Genomic DNA, 7,619 nt, shown 5'->3' on the forward strand with positions numbered 1-7,619 from the left:
GTCTATGACCATGCCACCCTGAACATGTCCGATCTCATCTGATCTTGGAAGCCAAGCAGGGCTGGGTCTGGTTAGGACTTGGATGGGAGACTACCTTGGAATACTAGGTGCTGTAGGTGTTTCTTTTTTTTTAAAAAAAAAAAAAAAAAGAATATAAAATAGTTTATGTTCAGATTGCTTAAAGGTCTGGTAAAGACTGCACATATTGCAGAATGTAGAAGCATGGCTGGTTTCTTGAGACCTGGAGCAGTCAAGTATGGACTTTTGAAAAGGAGATAGATGGGTCTGGGAGAATCTCAAACATAGGGAATGAGAAAGTGAAGGCACAAGGGTAAGAGTGCATACAAAATCTACCCCAGATCTTAATTAGTCTCAATAAATTTGGACTAAATTAATTTAATTCAACCAGAAAGAGACATAACACTCGATTAGAAAGGACTTGGAAAGGCTAACTAGTGCAACTTTCTGTGATTACATAGCCTACTCCCAGGCATATATACAAATTGGAGTTATTTTTAAAGACCTAAAGAGCCAGATTCGTATTCTGCTTGGGTGACCAGGCCTGTTAACAACAACTCTTGCTAAGAAGCAAGCTCTCCTGTGAAGATAATATTATAGTTCTGCTGCCCTCTAAGCTGGCTTCTTTCTTGCTCTATTTTCTGTGATTTTAAACAGAAATGCTTGTTACTCTTCTTTTAGTTAGGTGACCTTTATGTAATTAAGTCTCTCCTTGATTTTCTCTTCTTTGTTTCCAAACTATTTCTGAATTCAAGTATTCCCATTTCCTTTCCTGCACGGTTTTTCTTTGTTCATTCTGACTTTGTGGCAGTGAAAGACCCATGTCCCCTCCATTCCCTGAAGGCCTAATGAGGAGTGAGGACTGCCTTCCTCTATGACCACACTTTGCCATCCCCCACAAGCACCCAGGAAATGCAGCAGGTGAAGAGGTCGTCTGGTTTCTAGCAAAGGCTATGAAGTGAATAGATTATAGCTGAATCTCATTAGCAGCCCTTGGAACATCTAGCAAACCACATCATCGTGATCTGAGAGATGAGGGTTACAGAGAAAATGAGAACTGTGAAGGGGAGAGAATCACCTTCCGTTCCCATTTCTGCGCTGCGCATCTAGGCCACAGAGATGTAAAATTCCTACTCTAATTGGAAATGTTCATTTTCATTAAATTGTCTGTATAATGAGAGGGAAGTTTCACTTCCACTAGTGATGCCCACTGGTTTTTATCCTAAAGAAACTACATTCTTCTTAGTGTTTCCTAATTCAGGATCATGACAGTAGCTTTCTCTTGCCTATAGCACCAACTTGAAATTTCTCTGCCTGAATTTTAAGGCATTCAATATCCTGGTCCAGTCTTCCCGTTCAACCATGTTTCTCATGATTTTCTGGACTGTTCCTTTTGCTCTACCAGAGAGCTCTACTCACCCACTCCAGCATAAGCCACAATTATTCCTACTTCTATTCTTCACGAAAATGACATGAAAAACTGTCCCCTCTTGTCTCTTCTCTACAAAATCCACTGAATTCTTCTAGGTTCACTTCAATTTTCTCTTGCATTTTTGATATTGAAATGGATCTTTAAGGTTATCTAATCCAGTACCTAGCTTATAACAGAAATTTACATTTTATAAATATTTGTAGATGAATTAATGAGCTACCAGAAACCCCAACTGGGTTGTTTTTTTTTTTTAATGTATGTTATACCTGTTCAAAATACATCATGAGTCAGAACTAAAGGCTAACTATATCTTCCAAAAAAACTCACCCTGAAAACTTCAGTTTCACTTTTCAAAGATCTAGGAAAAGCAATTTGCTGGCTGATTTTTTAAAAATTATAATTTATTGTAATTATGAAAATGTACAATTGTTTCAAGTGGTTAGAATGGACCATGGAGGGTGCCTTAGCTCAATGAGGCCTCCATCAGCAATTTAAAAATTTAGAGCAGGGAGCTCTCTGATAAGGTCATTTACCCCGACTAGTTCATTCTCTTAAATTGGCAGAAAGAGAAGACAGATAAAGAGTAAGGAATGCCCACTAAATGGACATCATCTTGTCTTCTAGGGAGGACAAAGAGGACATACTGGAGCCATTGGAGATCGTGGACACTTATTTGCAGGGTTCTTGAAGGCTAACGGGAACAAGAGGGTGTGATCTTAAGTCCTGTAGAGTTTAGTGATGAATAGTTTCTAGAGTGAGGTTTCCTAGGTTAAAATCCTGTCTCTGCTCCTGTGATCATGAACCAGTTACTATGCCTTAGTTTTCTCATATGTAAAATGAGGAAAACAATAGCACATGGGAGGATTTTTAAAGTAAATGAGTTGCTTCATAAAGTAGTAAGCACTGCATCTATCACAGGGTAACTTTTCATTAAATGTGAGACCAGGAAAACTACTTGTTTTGTAAAAGGGAAACTAGAAGAGTTAAAATGAGAATAGCAGGAATTTTTCACTTTCTCAAGTATATATATTGTCCTCTTTGCAGGGGCAGGGAATAAGGCTCAGAAAGAGGAATAGGGTTTTTCCAGGGGGAGAGGATAAGAATGAATTAATGATTTTGTGAATCAGGAGACATGAGGTCATATGAAAGAGTTTGATGTAGCTTCACACTGAGAGCTCAGTGTTGTACCAACAGTACTGAAGATTATAGATGTGACCATATAAAAAGGAAGAATAGGTCCCTCAGAGGTTGGACTGAGGGTGCTGGGAAACTTATGGGTGGCTTGAGGATAGGAGACAATTTCTGGTTGTGAGAGTATGCAGGGGTTAAAAATCAAACATTTTTATAAAATGATGGCCAAAAGGCCTAAGGTGAAAGACTCTCAGTGACCATAAGGCTGGCCCAGCATAAACACTTAACCTTCTTAAAAGTAGTCCATAGATGAGATGGGACAAGGGAATGTGCACTGAAGACAGGTGAAATAGGCATGTGGTTGGGAGGCCGGGGCAGCCCATGGATTTATGGAACCGAGCTGTATTGTATTGCTCTTCTGTTGGAGTTCAATGTTTAGAAAATGGTGCTTAGGGAAGAAGTGTACCCAGAAAGGGCCAGTATAGGCAGAATTTGCCTGCTCTAATTTATAGAAAGAGGTCCTCCTGGGGCATGCTCTAGCAGCTCCAGGAATTCTGAACAAGGCATATATGCCTAAATTCATGTTTGGTTACTGATATTCTGATGTCACTGACACCTATTGGTCCACCCTTGCCCTTGATAAAAGACTCTGCATTGCAAGCTTTGCCTAGGTTATTCCCTGAGAAGCCAGAAGATCATTGAGTATCAACGTTGGCTCCTTGAGAGAGGTCACTTTGCTTGGTGAGAGACTATAAGTAAAAATAGAAGCCCCAGTGTAGCCTCTTGGGCAAATGACTTATTCATGGGTTCTAAATTATTGAGGTCATTGAAGAGAGTGCTATTTTTAATCTATGAGAGAAGAAAAATGGGTGAACTGGGTTTTAAGGAAGGCTGTATCTTCATAGGGCAAAAGGTGAATGGTGTGAACAGTGATTGAAAGAAAAGGGGTGGGTGCATGTGATGGGCATGTGCTCAGTGGGTGACCCTCAGAAGCTTGCATCTGTAGACATGTCTGGTTCATTCATGGCCACTCGGCATGAAGAAGGACCCTTAGCAGAGATGGGTTAGCATTGCAGGCAGTTGCTCTAACTAGAGTGATTTTACAGAGTGCTGGGAAGAGCTCTCTGCCACAACATACTTTTCCCACCTTTTATCACTCCTCCAGAGCTTGAAGGCTTTGTTTTTCTCTTGAAATGCAAATGATCCTTGGGAAACTTCACACATTGATGGTTTATCAGCTGCCACCTCCAGTTTTGGTGAACACCTTTGTAAGAAAACTAATCAGTAGCTGATTAAGAGCAAAGAAAGGATGCGGAATAGTCCTTGAGATGAGAAAAAGGGAGGAGGGTTTCGGTAGAAGAAAGGCTTGGGATATAGGAATATAGAAACATACCCAAGAGGGAGAAATTCACAAAGGCAAACTTATGTTTGAAAACACGGCATTTCCTCTGCACTGTTCCTGAGTCCCTTCGGGAATTCTAAATAATTTTCTCTTCTCTCCATTTTTAATGTCCATATAACAACTTCTCAACCAGATTTGATCTGTAAGTATTGCAGAGAGCCTATAATTTATTCACCCTTGGATGTGGATTTGTTGGTTTTTTCGTTTAATATAATCCTTTTTTTCTTGGTGTTCTCTGGCCATTTAGCATTCTTTTTTTGACTTCCCAGTATCTGAATTTTATTTCTAAAATTAGCAAATCCCCAAATTTGTGACGCAGAGCTTATCTGTTACGATAGGAGCTCCCTTGCAGTTATGACATGAGCCCTAACCTACCCCACTCCAGACATGAGCTTCTACTCACCCTAGATATGGAATCAAAGGCTGGAGGCCCAAGGAAGAAGGGATGTTATGGAATTTCCGCTGGGGAGAATGGAGGTAGTTACTTCCAGCTTCCAGTGCCAGCATCCTGGTCCAACATTGTGGCATTGACAAACTGCAGTGTCTGTGGTGTTTTTGCCATTCATGACTGTGCTGTCTTCATGAGATCCACTCTGTGACCTGCCTAACTATTCCTCCTAAACATTCTATGAGCTAGCCAATATCCTCTTTATAAAGTCTTAAATTAACATTTAACAATTTAACAATTTAAATGCTTAAATTAACAAGGATAGGTATCTGTTGCATGCAACCTAAGAGTTCTGGCTTTTTATTTTTTAACACATACACATTTTTCTATGTACCAGCACTTTACAAATATTAATTTATTTAATCCTAATAATAAGTCTCTGAAGTAGGAACTATTATTATCTCATTTTACACATAAGGAAACCAAGATAGAAAGGTTTTATAATGTTTTAAATATCTCAGTTGGACAACAGTAGAGCTGGGATTCAAACCCAGGCTCTTAGCCATTTTGTTCCCCTGCCTCTCAGACAGATCTCTCCTCATTGTCTTCACCTGTAATCCTCTCCACTATTCCCACCTACCTTCTTGCTTGAGCCTCCCCATCCTGTAATGCAGCGATCTCCAACCAGTTTGGCCCCAGGAATCAGTGCTCCTATGAGAATCTAACGCTTGATGATCTGAGGTGGAGCTGAGGTGGCGATGCTAGCACTGGGGAGCAGCTGCAAATACAGATAAAGCTTGGCTTGCTCACCTGCTGCTCACCTCCTGCCGTGCGGCCCAGTTCCTAATAGGCCACAGACCGGTATTGGGCTGCGTCCTGGGAGCTGGGAACACTTGCTGTAATGAAACATAAGGGTCTATGTCTCAGACCTGCCTCATTACTTCACCAATTTATAAATCTAAGTCATTTTTTTTTTTTTAAGGGAGGGATAGGTGTGTTTTTCCTGAGACCTACAAATACTTTATTACAGTTATAAGAAACAATTTCTCCTGAAAAATTTTAGAAAACATATTAATCTGATTTTAGATTTCCTCATTATGTTAAAAATAGATTCAAAACGTTTTACTAAGTTTATTTTTGTATGGGTAAGGGTTTAAATGAACACCTTTGCTTTGGTTTAGTTTGCTGGAGGTTTCAGCAAATCAGTGAAGTTTATTTCCCTATTGAGTCTGTAGTTTGAATCAAGTTCCTGGTAATAATTAGTCACAGTGATAAAGAGATTTACCATAATCACATTATTCTCTCTGTGATGAATTCTCCTGGACTTGGCATTTTGACACTTACTGAGAGGTGGGTGCTCAATGGTACTCAGCTCTGAGTTTATACCAAGGGAAATGAAGTACTTCATTCATTGAATGTTTCTGCATCCTTTTCAACTTGCTTTTCCCTGAAGAACAGATTAGCATTCCCCTTCTGTTCTATACTTCATGTTACCCAGTGGTGGAAGGAAAGAAGAGTTTTGCCCCTTGGGAATGAATGTTAAAATGTGACTCTCTTTTCAAGCCAGACATAATTTGGAGATGTGCCCTCCTTGGAGAAGTTAACTTGCCCTCTAGGCTTTATTCCTAAGTGATGGTTTCTCTTCTTAGTAAATGTGATATATGTTGAAATGAGAGAATGAAGGAAACCCAGTCAGTGTGGTTTTCTCCATAATCTCATATTTCTTTATTGCTTATCTCAACAGTGCTTCTCCTTTAGGTTCTCGGTGTGGTTAAACAAATCTTGACCCCTCATCTATGGTTGTTATAGCTATTGTTAATACGAGGGCAATGGCAATTATTTACTGATCCTCTGCTATGTGTCAGGCACTAGGCCATATACCCACCTATTTCTTTTCTAATCCCCAGAACAACTACATAGATAGTGATAATCATTTTCTTTTGTCAGACAAGGAAACTAAAACCTAAAGAGATTTAATAACCAAGACTTTAACCAGTCTGTCTAATGCCAAATCTCCCATTTTTTCCATTATACCAGGATTTCTCTCCTCTCTCAGTAATTCATTAAAACTGAATCCTAATGGAGAAACATATTGAATGATGAGAAATTTCAAAAGTTGCATTTGGGTAGTATTAGCCAATGTTGGGATGGTCTTACTTTAAGCTTGACCATTAATGATATTGATTTTTTTTAAGGCACGTTTGGTGTCCTTACAAGTCTGCAAAGGTCAGGCAAAGCCAGGAAAATAAGTACTCAAAGAAACTTCCTGAAAACCTAGTGATTATCTGGGCACAGTGGGGCACAAAGTCCTCTGTTTCACTAGTTTCTTAACCTCTTGATATTTGAATCTCAGAAACTAGGCTGATTTCAATCACTTGAAATATATCTCACATGTTTTTTCAGGTTTCATTGTTCAGTGACATGCTGTAGAGGTACAGTGGTACAAGAAATAAAAATGTGCCCTGCCTAATATGACTATAGCTTGTTTTCTTGGTGGAATCCCAGCCTTCAGGTCAGAAAAGGGATGCTTTAGATGTAAGGCCAACCAGGCAAGGAGCTAGCAGCCTTCAACAAAACAATTGTTGGCTGTTACAGAACATCTTTATTCTACACCCCTCTACTGCACAATGAGGGGAAATAAAAAGGACCAAAGCATAAACATAGAACCACGGCTGGCATCCACAACTAAGTGGCATTACGCCTAGAGAGAGAAAGGCTATTACTGGCATCCTTTTGCTTCCATGAACTGCTTCTAAATATCAAAAAACAGATGGAGATGCTTTGTATCATAACAGTTGAGATGCTTCATGACATTACAGGTCAGAATAGTCTTGTCCACATTTATAAGCTCAGCAGTCCTCAGACATGCGATTAGTTTCAGCCTCATCTGAGAAGATTCTTCCCAGTTGCCATCACAGATAGTTGAATGAGCAATCAAGGCAGCCTTGAAATAAAGGAAGTATCACTAAAGAGCAACAAAGCTGTAGCAGTGTGTTCGAAATGTTTTCTTTCTACAGAACTATGAAAAATTATATACGCCAATGTATTTTTAATTTGAAATTTTTATCATAAATTTTTTATAGTTTCAAAGGATATAGTTTCTGACATACAGCATGTTGTACATGTGCATTCAAGATCACTGAAACAAAACTTCAAAGTTACAGATATAGTGCATTCAATGTATTGGAAATATCTACCGTATAATCTAATTGGAAAGGCAATCCTTATTGTCAAACTAATAAGGAAAT

At 39.2% G+C, this 7,619-nt stretch overlaps 1 pseudogene; it reads left to right on the forward strand.

The window, feature by feature from the left end:
* Positions 1-119, forward strand: LOC120587248 (uncharacterized; annotated as a pseudogene).
* The last annotated feature ends 7,500 nt before the right edge of the window (positions 120-7,619 follow it).

The sequence above is a fragment of the Pteropus medius genome, unplaced genomic scaffold (genome assembly GCF_902729225.1).
Source record: "Pteropus medius unplaced genomic scaffold, Ma_sr-lr_union100, whole genome shotgun sequence".
NCBI classification, from domain to species: Eukaryota; Metazoa; Chordata; class Mammalia; order Chiroptera; family Pteropodidae; genus Pteropus; species Pteropus medius.